Source organism: Pleurodeles waltl, chromosome 3_2 (assembly GCF_031143425.1).
Source record: "Pleurodeles waltl isolate 20211129_DDA chromosome 3_2, aPleWal1.hap1.20221129, whole genome shotgun sequence".
In the NCBI taxonomy this organism is placed as follows: domain Eukaryota; kingdom Metazoa; phylum Chordata; class Amphibia; order Caudata; family Salamandridae; genus Pleurodeles; species Pleurodeles waltl.
Genome location: NC_090441.1, coordinates 66382965 through 66399031, shown reverse-complemented (window position 1 = coordinate 66399031; position 16067 = coordinate 66382965). Strand labels below are relative to the sequence as shown.

The 16067-nt window shown below is 44.0% G+C and overlaps 1 long non-coding RNA gene across 1 annotated transcript in view; it reads right to left on the bottom strand.

The window, feature by feature from the left end:
- Positions 1–8724: 8724 nt before the first annotated feature.
- Positions 8725–16067, bottom strand: part of LOC138286471 (uncharacterized) — a 28204-nt gene continuing 20861 nt past the window's right edge. The window contains exons 2-3 of the long non-coding RNA XR_011201997.1: positions 9800–9946; positions 8725–9055 (exon numbers count right to left, since the gene is read on the bottom strand). This is a non-coding gene — a long non-coding RNA (uncharacterized lncRNA). The remainder of the gene's footprint in view (positions 9056–9799; positions 9947–16067) is intronic.

The following is a 16067-nucleotide window of genomic DNA, read 5'->3' as shown; positions in this document are numbered from 1 at the left end:
CAGAATCTTACGACCTCATGAAGGGTACCCTGATTGAGGGCTTTGGATTCTCCACTGAGGAGTACAGGATTAGGTTCAGGGGGGCTCAAAAATCCTCGAGCCAGACCTGGGTTGACTTTTTTGACTACTCAGTGAAAACACTAGATGGTTGGATTCAAGGCAGTGGTGTAAGTAATTATGATGGGCTGTACAATTTATTTGTGAAAGAACACCTGTTAAGTAATTGTTTCAATGATAAACTGCATCAGCATCTGGTAGACCTAGGACCAATTTCTCCCCAAGAATTGGGAAAGAAGGCGGACCATTGGGTCAAGACAAGGGTGTCCAAGACTTCAACAGGGGGTGACCAAAAGAAAGGGGTCACAAAGACTCCCCAGGGGAAGGGTGATGAGACAACCAAAACTAAAAATAGTAAAGAGTCTTCTACAGGCCCCCAAAAACCTGCACAGGAGGGTGGGCCCAGAACCTCTTCACAAAACAATGGGTACAAGGGTAAAAACTTTGATCCCAAAAAGGCCTGGTGTCATAGCTGTAAACAGCATGGACACCAAACTGGAGACAAGGCCTGTCCCAAGAAAGGTTCCACTCCAAACTCCCATCCAGGTAACACTGGTATGGCTAGTCTCCAAGTGGGATCAACAGTGTGCCCAGAGCAAATCAGGGTCCACACTGAAGCTACTCTAGTTTCTGAGGGTGGGGTGGATTTAGCCACACTCGCTGTCTGGCCGCCTAACATGCAAAAATACAGACAGCAACTCTTAATTAATGGGACTAGAATAGAGGGCCTGAGGGATACAGGTGCCAGTGTCACCATGGTGACAGAGAAACTGGTTTCCCCTGGCCAATACCTGACTGGAAAAACTTACACAGTCACCAACGCTGACAATCAGAGAAAAGTACATCCCATGGCAATGGTTACTTTAGAATGGGGAGGGGTCAATGGCCTGAAACCGGTGGTGGTCTCCTCAAATATCCCAGTGGACTGTCTGCTTGGAAATGACCTGGAGTCCTCAGCATGGGCTGAGGTAGAACTAAAAACCCATGCAGCAATGCTGAGTATCCCTGAACTGGTGTGTGTGAAAACAAGAGCACAATGCAAGGCACAGGGTGAACAAGTAGAGCTGGAGTCTGGAAGAATGGCCCAGCCTACCAAGAGAACAGGAAAGTCAGTTGGGAAACCAACTGCAACACAGCAGAAGAAAGGGAACCTCTCTTCTCAGGAAGAAGTTCTGCCCTCTGAGGGAACTGAGCCTTTGGAGCTTGAACCTTATCAGGTTGAGCTCTTAGGCCCAGGGGGACCCTCAAGGGAGGAGCTGTGTAAGGGACAAGAAACCTGTCCCTCTCTTGAAGGCCTTAGGCAGCAAGCTGCTGAAGAGTCCAAAGGCAAGAAAAATGGAACACATAGGGTCTATTGGGAAGATGGACTCCTGTACACTGAGGCCAGAGACCCCAAACCTGGTGCCACTAGGAGAGTGGTAGTGCCTCAGCTGTTCAGGAAGTTCATCCTAACATTGGCCCATGACATTCCCCTTGCTGGACATTTGGGACAAACCAAGACGTGGGAGAGGTTAGTCAACCACTTCTACTGGCCCAATATGTCCAACATGGTTAAGGAGTTTTGCCTCTCCTGCCCCACCTGTCAAGCCAGTGGTAAGACAGGTGGGCACCCAAAGGCCCCCCTCATTCCACTTCCAGTGGTGGGGGTTCCCTTTGAAAGAGTGGGTGTGGACATAGTTGGTCCACTAGAACCTCCCACAGCCTCAGGAAATATGTATATCCTGGTAGTAGTGGATCATGCTACCAGGTATCCTGAAGCTATTCCCCTTAGGTCGACTACTGCCCCTGCAGTAGCCAAGGCCCTCATTGGTATCTTTACCAGAGTGGGTTTCCCTAAGGAGGTGGTGTCTGACAGAGGTACCAACTTCATGTCAGCATACCTAAAGCACATGTGGAATGAGTGTGGGGTGACTTATAAATTCACTACACCATACCATCCACAAACTAATGGCTTAGTTGAGAGATTCAACAAGACATTAAAGGGCATGATCATGGGGCTCCCAGAAAAACTCAAAAGGAGATGGGATGTCCTCTTGCCATGTCTGCTTTTCGCTTACAGAGAGGTGCCACAGAAGGGAGTAGGATTCTCACCCTTTGAACTTCTGTTTGGTCATCCTGTAAGAGGACCACTTGCTCTTGTTAAAGAAGGCTGGGAGAGACCTCTCCATGAGCCTAAACAAGACATAGTGGACTATGTACTTGGCCTTCGCTCTAGAATGGCAGAGTACATGGAAAAGGCAACCAAAAACCTTGAGGCCAGCCAACAGCTCCAGAAGTTTTGGTATGACCAAAAGGCTGCACTGGTTGAGTTCCAACCAGGGCAGAAAGTCTGGGTTCTGGAGCCTGTGGCTCCCAGGGCACTCCAGGACAAATGGAGTGGCCCTTACCCAGTACTAGGAAGGAAGAGTCAGGTCACCTACTTGGTGGACCTGGGCACAAGCAGGAGCCCCAAGAGGGTGATCCATGTGAACCGCCTTAAGCTCTTCCATGACAGGGCTGATGTGAATCTGTTGATGGTAACAGATGAGGATCAGGAGGCAGAGAGTGAACCTCTCCCTGATCTTCTGTCATCAGACCCAAAAGATGGCACAGTAGATGGAGTGATCTACTCAGACACCCTCTCTGGCCAACAGCAAGCTGATTGTAGGAGAGTCCTACAACAGTTTCCTGAACTCTTCTCCTTAACCCCTGGTCAGACACACCTGTGTACCCATGATGTGGACACAGGAGACAGCATGCCTGTCAAAAACAAAATCTTTAGACAATCTGACCATGTTAAGGAAAGCATCAAGGTGGAAGTCCACAAGATGCTGGAATTGGGAGTAATTGAGCGCTCTGACAGCCCCTGGGCTAGCCCAGTGGTCTTAGTCCCCAAACCTCACACCAAAGATGGAAAGAAAGAGATGAGGTTTTGTGTGGACTACAGAGGGCTCAATTCTGTCACCAAGACAGATGCTCATCCAATTCCAAGAGCTGATGAGCTCATAGATAAATTAGGTGCTGCCAAATTCTTAAGTACCTTTGACTTGACAGCAGGGTACTGGCAAATAAAAATGGCACCTGGAGCAAAAGAGAAAACAGCATTCTCCACACCTGATGGGCATTATCAGTTTACTGTTATGCCCTTTGGTTTAAAGAATGCCCCTGCCACCTTCCAAAGGTTGGTGAATCAAGTCCTTGCTGGCTTGGAGTCCTTTAGCACAGCTTATCTTGATGATATTGCTGTCTTTAGCTCCACCTGGCAGGATCACCTGGTCCACCTGAAGAAGGTTTTGAAGGCTCTGCAATCTGCAGGCCTCTCTATCAAGGCATCCAAATGCCAGATAGGGCAGGGAACTGTGGTTTACTTGGGACACCTTGTAGGTGGAGGCCAAGTTCAGCCACTCCAACCCAAGATCCAGACTATTCTGGACTGGGTAGCTCCAAAAACCCAGACTCAAGTCAGGGCATTCCTTGGCTTGACTGGGTATTACAGGAGGTTTGTGAAGGGATATGGGTCCATTGTGACAGCCCTCACTGAACTCACCTCCAAGAAAATGCCCAAGAAAGTGAACTGGACTGTGGAATGCCAACAGGCCTTTGACACCCTGAAACAAGCAATGTGCTCAGCACCAGTTCTAAAAGCTCCAGATTATTCTAAGCAGTTCATTGTGCAGACTGATGCCTCTGAACATGGGATAGGGGCAGTTTTGTCCCAAACAAATGATGATGGCCTTGACCAGCCTGTTGCTTTCATTAGCAGGAGGTTACTCCCCAGGGAGCAGCGTTGGAGTGCCATTGAGAGGGAGGCCTTTGCTGTGGTTTGGTCCCTGAAGAAGCTGAGACCATACCTCTTTGGGACTCACTTCCTAGTTCAAACTGACCACAGACCTCTCAAATGGCTGATGCAAATGAAAGGTGAAAATCCTAAACTGTTGAGGTGGTCCATCTCCCTACAGGGAATGGACTTTATAGTGGAACACAGACCTGGGACTGCCCATGCCAATGCAGATGGCCTTTCCAGGTTCTTCCACTTAGAAAATGAAGACTCTCTTGGGAAAGGTTAGTCTCATCCTCTTTCGTTTGGGGGGGGGTTGTGTAAGGAAATGCCTCCTTGGCATGGTTGCCCCCTAACTTTTTGCCTTTGCTGATGCTATGTTTACAATTGAAAGTGTGCTGAGGCCTGCTAACCAGGCCCCAGCACCAGTGTTCTTTCCCTAACCTGTACTTTTGTATCCACAATTGGCAGACCCTGGCATCCAGATAAGTCCCTTGTAACTGGTACTTCTAGTACCAAGGGCCCTGATGCCAAGGAAGGTCTCTAAGGGCTGCAGCATGTCTTATGCCACCCTGGAGACCTCTCACTCAGCACAGACACTCTGCTTGCCAGCTTGTGTGTGCTAGTGAGGACAAAACGAGTAAGTCGACATGGCACTCCCCTCAGGGTGCCATGCCAGCCTCTCACTGCCTATGCAGTATAGGTAAGACACCCCTCTAGCAGGCCTTATAGCCCTAAGGCAGGGTGCACTATACCATAGGTGAGGGTACCAGTGCATGAGCATGGTACCCCTACAGTGTCTAAACAAAACCTTAGACATTGTAAGTGCAGGGTAGCCATAAGAGTATATGGTCTGGGAGTCTGTCAAACACGAACTCCACAGCACCATAATGGCTACACTGAAAACTGGGAAGTTTGGTATCAAACTTCTCAGCACAATAAATGCACACTGATGCCAGTGTACATTTTATTGTAAAATACACCCCAGAGGGCACCTTAGAGGTGCCCCCTGAAACTTAACCGACTATCTGTGTAGGCTGACTAGTTTTAGCAGCCTGCCACAAACCGAGACATGTTGCTGGCCCCATGGGGAGAGTGCCTTTGTCACTCTGAGGCCAGTAACAAAGCCTGCACTGGGTGGAGATGCTAACACCTCCCCCAGGCAGGAATTGTCACACCTGGCGGTGAGCCTCAAAGGCTCACCTCCTTTGTGCCAACCCAGCAGGACACTCCAGCTAGTGGAGTTGCCCGCCCCCTCCGGCCAGGCCCCACTTTTGGCGGCAAGGCCGGAGAAAATAATGAGAAAAACAAGGAGGAGTCACTGGCCAGTCAGGACAGCCCCTAAGGTGTCCTGAGCTGAAGTGACTCTAACTTTTAGAAATCCTCCATCTTGCAGATGGAGGATTCCCCCAATAGGGTTAGGATTGTGACCCCCTCCCCTTGGGAGGAGGCACAAAGAGGGTGTACCCACCCTCAGGGCTAGTAGCCATTGGCTACTAACCCCCCAGACCTAAACACGCCCTTAAATTTAGTATTTAAGGGCTACCCTGAACCCTAGAAAATTAGATTCCTGCAACTACAAGAAGAAGGACTGCCTAGCTGAAAACCCCTGCAGAGGAAGACCAGAAGACGACAACTGCCTTGGCTCCAGAAACTCACCGGCCTGTCTCCTGCCTTCCAAAGATCCTGCTCCAGCGACGCCTTCCAAAGGGACCAGCGACCTCGACATCCTCTGAGGACTGCCCCTGCTTCGAAAAGACAAGAAACTCCCGAGGACAGCGGACCTGCTCCAAGAAAAGCTGCAACTTTGTTTCCAGCAGCTTTAAAGAACCCTGCAAGCTCCCCGCAAGAAGCGTGAGACTTGCAACACTGCACCCGGCGACCCCGACTCGGCTGGTGGCGATCCAACACCTCAGGAGGGACCCCAGGACTACTCTAAGACTGTGAGTACAAAAACCTGTCCCCCCTGAGCCCCCACAGCGCTGCCTGCAGAGGGAATCCTGAGGCTTCCCCTGACCGCGACTCTTTGAATCCTAAGTCCCGACACCTGGGAGAGACCCTGCACCAGCAGCCCCCAGGACCTGAAGGACCGGACTTTCACTGGAGGAGTGACCCCCAGGAGTCCCTCTCCCTTGATCAAGTGGAGGTTTCCCCGAGGAACCCCCCCCTTGCCTGCCTGCAGCGCTGAAGAGATCCCTAGATCTCCCATTGACTTCCATTACAAACCCGACGCTTGTTTCTACACTGCACCCGGCCGCCCCCGCGCTGCTGAGGGTGAAATTTCTGTGTGGGCTTGTGTCCCCCCCCGGTGCCCTACAAAACCCTCCTGGTCTGCCCTCCGAAGACGCGGGTACTTACCTGCAAGCAGACCGGAACCGGGGCACCCCCTTCTCTCCATTCTAGCCTATGTGTTTTGGGCACCACTTTGAACTCTGCACCTGACCGGCCCTGAGCTGCTGGTGTGGTGACTTTGGGGTTGCTCTGAACCCCCAACGGTGGGCTACCTTGGACCAAGAACTAAGCCCTGTAAGTGTCTTACTTACCTGGTTAACCTAACAAATACTTACCTCCCCTAGGAACTGTGAAAATTGCACTGTGTCCACTTTTAAAACAGCTGTTTGTGAATAACTTGAAAAGTATACATGCAATTTTGATGATTTGAAGTTCCTAAAGTACTTACCTGCAATACCTTTCGAATGAGATATTACATGTAGAATTTGAACCTGTGGTTCTTAAAATAAACTAAGAAAAGATATTTTTCTATATAAAAACCTATTGGCTGGATTTGTCTCTGAGTGTGTGTACCTCATTTATTGTCTATGTGTATGTACAACAAATGCTTAACACTACTCCTTGGATAAGCCTACTGCTCGACCACACTACCACAAAATAGAGCATTAGTATTATCTATTTTTACCACTATTTTACCTCTAAGGGGAACCCTTGGACTCTGTGCATGCTATTCCTTACTTTGAAATAGCACATACAGAGCCAACTTCCTACAGTTACTATGGCCAAAAAGCGACCCAAACAGTAGTAAAGATACCCAAAACTGTAATAACGTCCAGCCCCCCCATATGTCCAACCACAGTCAGGGTGTAAATCTCACTATGATACAATGCATGGATTGGTGCTTGGCTTGTTCTGCAAGCATGGCAGACGTGCTCTGAAAGCGCTCCGCTCTGAGTCCAGATTATGTGGCAATACTCTGCATGGGACCCTTGGTCTGCCACACGAAAAACCATTACTGGTGAGCTCCTGACTCGCCTGGAGCCTTGTGGACTCGGTGTTGTCTCAATGGCACTGTAGGAGCCACATATTTGTGGCTAGGGACAGATCTGGAGCGGCGGTTGCGTGGCACCTGGGAGGCAATTGGGGTGAGCCTATGAACGCTATTGGTGCAGAATGCATATGAGGGACTGATGCAGTGTGGCACCCCACGGCTGCACTGGTGCTTTATTGCAGGAAATGCACCTCTTGCACACTCAGGCTCCCAAGGACATCGGGCATCCCTATACAGATCAACAGTGGATGACTTTGCTGGAGGGTCCCAAGCATGTACCCCGTAATGCCCGGTTTAAACTTATTCAGCTATGTATTATCCATAGAGCATACCTTACTCCTGCTAATATAAACCAGTTTTATCACAGAACCTAAGCTGCTTGTCCACGGTGCAAGTTGGTGGATTGCATATGTTATGGGCTGGTCCCAATCTTAATAATTACTAGCTTGCCATAGTTTTCACCTTTTGGGCATGCAGAAGACCCGCAAATCTCCACAATGGGGACGTATGCTTACTGGGGCTGTACAGTAGAAATAAGAAACAAAGAATGACTTCCCGCTTTCCAGACTAAGGGTTTATAATGGCCAAACGGCTTATTACACGAAGGTGGAATCCCCCCTCTTGAGCTATACAGCTTAGAAAGGTTCCATGCTTATCTGGGCGTAGGGTGTATCATTGCGCAGAGAGGATACTTTGGGGCTCCGTAAATGTCACATAGCCGTATACTGGGACAACATACTTGCACAGTTACCGAACGACTCCGCATATACTCCCAAGGAACATGGGAGTACAAGGGCTTCCTCACTACTCACCAAACATGGTATGCTAGCAAGGTAGTATGGGCCCCAACTGACTCAACATCCCACATATGTGTTTTGATTTCAATCTCTTCACTTCGAAATTGGAGCTCTGCTACTGTTCCAGAGCTTGCTTGAGTGACGGAGGCAATTGAGCTTCATGGTCTCCGAAGTTGATTGCTTTGTATTCTTATTGTTCGTGAAATGATTGTTAATTACAAGAATCTATGGACCTGACCATAGAGAACAAGCCAATCACACTGCTATATCACATCTATCACTAAATGCTTAGTCCTGTATCCAATATGCGTAGATTGATATTCTATACTGTTGATTATTTTTAAACCGGGTATAGACAAAATCATGACTGTACCACTCAATGTGATGGTGTATATGAAATACCAACAAAAAGATTTGAACAAAAAAAATGATAAAATACATGGACATTTTAATACGTTTATTAAACTTTATAATAAATTAGTAAACGTTTTTATTATATATATGAGTGTACATCAATTTTATCATATTTATTTTGTTGTAGAACAAAATTTAAAAAATGCCACATCACTATTAACTTAATTTTGAATTGAATCTTGAATTAAGTGAAATATATTAAATTAAATTAAATGTAGTGTTCTGCAGTTCAAAAAGAAAAAAAAATTGCCACCCAAAGTAAAAAAGAAGCATTTGCTATGACTTATTAATTATTAAGCTAAAAGTGATGCATACAAATAATGGAAGTAAATTGTTATTTTTCAATGCAAATTAATGTTACATTAATTTATAAACTCAAACAGTTTTATAATTAATTAAGAAATATGTTGTACTTTTAGATTAATATTAAACTATATTTATATTTTGAACTACCTTAAATATTTAACATAATGTAGCATTATTTACTACAGGGCTTTATTTTAAGTCCCTATATCAATGTTTCCCAAACTGATGGGGTAGTGTCCCACTGGTGGGTCACCAGCCCTTATTCCTGAGTCCTGAAAGTTGAAGCAATAAATTAACGTTTCCTTCATATTCTCTGTTTATCTTGTTACATATGCTTCGCTTCAAAGACAGAGGTCAAATGGCAGGCTATGTCTTCTGACAAATTGCAGTTTGTTTTTTAACATGGGGATTGGTGTTTGCAAACTCCTCTCACTTTGCAGTCTGAAAAAGAAGGGTTAAGAGAATTATGTGAAAGGAAAGGCTGTAGGATGTCATGTTTTGTAACATACAACCAAATGTAAATACCTGTAAATTAACTTTACACATTCAGCAGTTACGAAAGCAGAAATAAAGCACATTTTCATTGTAATTCTGAAGTGAAATGGAATCAAAGATTGTAATAGGATAAAACAAATCAAAACATTTTACTTGATGAGACACAAATGATAAATATTCACTGAAAACCGTTTTCCACACTTTATCATTTGTCTACAATATAGTTTTGTCAGTAAAACTGTATGTCTGTGCAAATTTAGCAGTCGTCTCAATGGAAAATGTGCTGTTTGTAAATGGCAATGGGCTACCACACAGTGCGTTAGTTACATTAATAAACCACTTGCCTCATGTCCATTAAAGCTAGTGGGGTCGCAGAGGTTTGTTGATGTGAAAACTGGGTCGTAGTTCTAAAATGTTTGGGAAGCACTGCCCTGTCTCCGTTATTTTTGTAGAAGGTGGTTGCAGTTCCAGTGGTTGGCCATATGTGGTACTGGACTTAGTAGTGTTTCTTTTGGCAGTAGTACCGTACACTTGTAAATTTGTCTCCACCTACTTTTTCAGGGATGGAGACGTGTAACTCTACACTTTTGAGTAAATTTACACTTGAATTTGTCAATAGCCAAAGTAGTAAAGTTACTCAAAAGTGTAAGAGTAAATTACATGTGTAAATTATTCACAAGTTTAAGTTACCTTTGTAAATAACCCCGCCAGTGTTTATACTCTGTACATCTGCTGCTAGACTGCCAGTTTGAGTCCTGCAGACAAGTCTGTAATTCTTCTCCTTCTTTTGTCCAGGACCAGTGGAGCATTACCTCAAATGCCACCATTGAGGAGCAGCTGTAGGGGTTAAACAAAGTTTAATGTCATTAGTAAATATTTTACCTTCCTTCACACCATAGCTTGCACTTGTGGTTTTAATTAAGCCATTTAGATTGGGGAACTACACGTACCAGAATGCAAAGACAATACCACTGCTGTATGAGGTAAAATGCTTGACATGAGGCACTTTGCAGTCCCTGTAATATTTGCAAGTAATGGCACATTAAACAGTGTTTCATAGTTATATAAATTCAGAGATCTTCTGTTGTCCCACATCAAATGCGAGTAGTTCAACTTGTACTTATTGAATTGAGAGCTCACACTTGCTGATTTAATGTTCCCTGTATAAATGTAGGGTTACAATTTATGAATCATAAGGCAAGGATAAATTCAAGTCTATATGAGTTATTCAGACTTAGCAGTAGGCTATGATGTCATCATGCAGTTCTCAGAAAAGGAAACAGGGGGGACAGGAACTACAAGGAACAGTGAGGCAAGAGCCATCCATGCCCATGCATGGTTACTATGTTCTACACCATAACACAGATATACCAGCACTAAGGTGATTATATTAAAGGCTAAAGGAGCGTTCTACACTCCCGATCTGATTCAAACTTCTCTATGTATATTCTGTGACTACATCAGTGTTCTAAAGTTTCCCAATTCCAAACGTGAGTAAGTTGTCTGCTCTTTGGATTCTGTAAGTTATTGTCTTGAATTTAAAATGATATCAAAAATAAAGAACAGAGTCCTCAATCTGATCTTCAAGTCCTCCGGCCTCTCAATCACTTCAGCAGAACCTCATCAAGATGGCAGATGGTTAATTAAGTATCTACAGAAAATCACATGCATACATAGAAATCTATGCAGTGAACATATATGCACCTACGACTGATGACCCTAAATTCTGGGATAACCTCTCTGCTAAACTTGCAATCCTCCTCCTAGATGCACAGATAGTCTTTGGCGGAGATTTTCCCCTCTCAATGGACCCCCCTTTGGACAGACAATCTGCCTGTAGATACCATAAGGCTCTCTGAGCTTTGTGTTCGGCCCATAAATTAGCTGATATCATGAGGCTTTATAATCCCACTGGCAATGCCTTTATGTTTTTTTCAGCCTCACACCACTCCTTTTCCAGAATTGATTACCTCCTGGTTGACTCCTTTCTCCTCCAACACGCTACCTCTCCCTATAAAGAACCAATCGTCATACTGGATCATGCCACTGTTTTGTTACACCTACAAATCCTTCCCACCCCACCGAAATTGAAGGTCTGACGCATGAATCTAGAGAGTCTAGAAGATCCAAAGATGGTTAAGGAACTCCATGACGAATTAACATACTTCATTCAGATAAACAAAAACTCTGTCTCCTCCCCAGTTAAGCTTTGGGACTCCCTAAAGTGCTATTGTCATGGCCAAGTCATAAGCCGAATGACCCGGAAAAATAAACTTATTAAATCTTTTCTGGAAAAATTGACATCAGAAAGCCAAATAATTGATTTTCTGAAAAACTAACAACCCGATCACCATGACGGACCTGAAATGCCTCAAATACTAATTACTAATTTAATTCCATAATCAGCAAACACGCTCACCTGTGGACCCAGGGCCAGAAAGGTAAAAAATTATTCTACTTAAGTAAAGCAGGGAAGTCCCTGGCAGCCTACCTAAAGTTTAAACATAACTCCACCCCTATTCAATCAATCAAAAATGAGCATAATGTATTACAAAGCGCAACGGATGACATTCTTAAAGTATTCCAATGCTTCCACACCAAATTATACACACTCAATGTCAACACCCCCACTGACGATTGATCCACATTTTTAGAATCCCTACCAATTAAACACATTTCCGAATCCGAGCAACCCTCCCTATCTAAACCGATCTCACAGGAAGAAATTATTTGTGCTATTAAAAGTATCTCCTCCAGTAAGGACCCTGGATCAGGTGGCTTTCTGATTGAATTTTATAAAACCTTCCTCCATCCAATTCTTGACATTCTAGAACAGACATTTTCTTGTTTCTCTGTCTCTGTCTCTGTCTCTTCCTCCGAATCCATCATCGAGATTATTTCCAAAGAGGCTAAGGACCACTCCAACCGTAAAAATTTCGACCAGTATCTCTCATCAATATGGAAGCCAAAATCTATGCTAAAATCCTTGCATAGTGCCTCGCTCCCTTGATTCCCAAACTTGTCCACCCCACGCAACCAGGCTTTATTAAAGGACAACTAGCAAGCAACAACATCCGTCTCTTTTCCCATGTCATTGAAAAATCTTCTAACCTGCTTTACCCCCCGCAGCCACTATTGCCTTGGACACAGAGAAGGCTTTTGACAATGTCTCATGGCCTTTCCTCAAGGCTGATCTCTCAAAACATGCCTTGGGTGTGGAGTTTATTCATATGACCATGGCTCTTTATTTCAGCCCCTCAGCCAAAATCAGAATTAATGGAACCTTGTTGCAACCTTTTATGCTCAAACAAGGAACCCGACAAGGTTATCCATTGTTACCACTCCTATTTTTACTGGCAATTAACCCTCTACTCCTAATGTTAAATGAATCTCTGGACATTCCAGGTATAACTTTCAACATCATATGATACAAAACAGCCCCATACACTGATGCCACCCTGATCTTCATGGAATCTACTGACCTTGCAATTCCAGTGATACTATACATTTTTTATCACTATGCCCTGTAGTGCTTTCCTCTTATCTAGTTTCTAAGCACTAACATAACACAACAGAAATGCACTTATGAGGTCAAAGAAGACTTTTATTGTTGTTAATTCTTCCCCAACCACAATATTTTATGTATGACGAATTAGTAGCTTTCAAGTCCGCGTTAATCAAACAAAATATATCAGTTTGCAATATACACAGCAGGTTATATTTATAAGATATTGAATGCAAAGCAAAACAAATACTTCACCGTGTGGGAACTATCTACAGCTTCATCTTTCTAAGGTCTGCAAGCTGATGACCCCTGTCAGCCGCGAGAAAGAGAGATTCATCTACCCACACGGGATTGCTGGCAGCCTGCGCCAAGCTCCAGCACGAGGTCCGGCAGATTCGAATCTGACCCTCTGCAGCCTGTTACACTCGTTACAAAGGTGTGCCCCCTCCTCTCAGACCTGGGAAACTGAGCAAGCCTTTTGGAGACTGGCCAGGTCTCCAAGACTACTCCTGTTCCCAAGCTCAAGCGAAGAAAAAACAACACCCATGTACTCTCTCTTATCATGTCTAGTCTACTGTGAGAAAAACATCTTGGTTCTCTGGTGCAAAAACACAGCTTGGAAAAATACAGCTTGGATTCTCAACTGCAAGATCTAACTCCACGTTAAAGGCAATAGGCAGCTAACCTAGATATCAAATGCAATGTCATGTTAAAGGCAATAGGCAGCTAACCTAAATATCAAATGCAATGTCTAGTGTCATGTCAAAGCCAATAGGCATCTAAGCTGAATACAAAATGCAATGTCTTATATCATGTCAAAGCCCATAGGCAGCTGAGCTGAATACAAAATGCAATGTATAATATCATGTCAAAGCCAATAGGCAGCGGAGCTGAATACAAAGTGTAATGTATAATATCATGTCAAAGCCAATAGGCAGTTAAGCTGAATACAAAATGTAATATATGATATCATGTCAAAGCCAATAGGCAGCGGAGCTGAATACAAAATGTAATATATGATATCATGTCAAAGCCAATAGGCAGAATATCTAATAGCATGTCAAAGTCAATAGGCAGCTAAACTGAATACATCATGTCAAAGCCAATAGGAATGCAATGTCAAAGCCAATAGGCGGCTAGACTGGATACAGCATGTCAAAGCCAATAGGCAGAATACAGAATGTAATGACTAATGCAATGTCAAAGCCCATAGGCGGCTAAACTGAACAAAACATACCATGTGCTACTGGTGAACATTGAGCAACTAATATGCGCAGTGGTGAAACACAAAGTCATTGGTCAAAACAAACTCCATCAAATAGCAGTACATTCCGCCCTTTGACCAATGAATTTTTGTTTCACATATCTCCTGTTTCAAACAAAAACAAAAAAACATCAGCACAAACAAAAAAACATTATCAGAATGATCAAAGCAATCCCTGTAAAGCAATAGAAGTGAATTAACACATTGATTTCATAACCTTTCACATCAGATACATCTATACAGAAAAGACTGGGCATTTTTTTAATACTCTGAGTGAGTCTCTAATTCAACAGTGTTAGCAATTTGATGTGGCATGAGTTCTGCTCATGTAAAGGTGCACGGTCCACCTGAAAGGTTTGCTGGAAGATAAGCAAAAGTCAGAGTTCCATACGAGAGGGGAAAAAAAATAAAAAAACACAGCTTAGTTCCAGTGGAAGAATGCAATCAAACAAGTTGAACTTGAACTGAAGGCGCAGTTTGCGCAAAATGGATCCATGGTGCTGGCACTTTACTCAGCCAGGTTCAGGTTGGGGATTCGGTCCCTTCCCCGACCCCACACGCACACACCGGAAGGGGGACCACACAGCACACTCAGGGACAGTGGCGAAACGTGGTAGGATCTGCAAAAGAAACAAGTATGACTTTTCTTGCAAATAACATTTTTCATTTAAACTGCACCCTTCCTCTTTCTTTCCCTGTTTTATAATCAGCAGGACGTTTTGGGGGCCCTTTGTTATATTCACTGCAGGTTCTGGAGGATCACTTGGGGCTTCAGCCAACACATCAGCACTGAGGTTTTTATCTGCTGCGCCACAGCTTCCCTTTTCTTGCACTGTCAGAAGGGCTGGGGCAGACTCATTCTTTACCAAACCTCCATTCACTGCACTTTTGTCAATTTGGGCCATTCTGTCTCCAATTTGTATGAATGAATCAGATTCTTTTCTAGGTATCAGCATAATTTCGATTTTTCCTTGGTAATCTGCAGCAATCACTCTCCCTAAAACCTGATCACTTTGCCATTTCTGTCCTGGTAACTTTCCTCTCCCCAACTGCTCTGTGACTGCTTGCATGACAGATTGCTTTTGTGCGTGCTGCACAGTTTTTATCAAACCTAGGGGAATGTGCATCTCTCTCATCTTTGTCCACCTGTAAGTGGCTTTTTCTCTCAGCTGTTCACATTTCTGGGGCACCCACTTAACCATCCCCACTAAGGCAGAATTCTGGGTGTACACTTCTCTCTCTGAATTTTTCTCATTAACATCTGCAAGGTAATTGAACCAGTTAGGTGCTAAAACATTAGCAATGAACCAAAAATCAGCGTAAAAATGAAACATCTCAAGTAGCTCTTGCTTTAAAATCTGACACACATTATACAACGCTGTTCCTTCTACGGTGCCAGAAAACAACATTTCAGTCAATGAATCATTATTAAAACAAACATGCTTTTTATCTTCAGTGGACACAAATTCAAATGGTGCACACAATTTCGTTGATAACTCTTTTACCTGTGGTACTCTAGCCCTGTCTTGCAAGTACCAGATCCATTGTATGATCCTAGCTAGGGGCACTATTTTCTTTCCTTGTTCTTGAGTTACATGTACATAAGTATTTCCTTCTTGCACTGCGCAGAAACCTAAAGTCTGCATTATTTCATTTGCCAAATCACAAGCGCGCAACTGCATATAATTTTTCACAGTGACCATATACAAAAGTGTTAGGATTTCTCTCAAATGAGGGCTATTCTTTTTCCAAAAATCAAACAAGCTAATGAAAGTCGGCTCTTGCTCTAAAATCTTTCGTTTTACTTGTGCATTTTGCAACGGTAACTCGTAAATCACATTCTGGTCTCTCTCGTCCGTGTTATCAGTTAAGGAATGCATTTTGTCTGCCAAAAACCCTGGCTCACATGGAAACTCAGTGCAGCTCGGAGCTGTCTTAACCCCCTCATTACTGGAATGGGACAAGAAAGATTCTTCAAAAACAGCCCTCTTATAACTTTCAGTCGGGCTAATTTGCTCACGTAAATTCCTATTTTCATGTTCCAACTGCCTACATTTCTCCTGCATTTCTCTGTAAGCAGATAAAGGTATCCAAACCTTTCTGTCATCATTACTTCCAAAAGACACGTTTTCTACATATATACAACAGGAATTATTTCTCAAAACATTATCAGGCATTTTAGCTACACA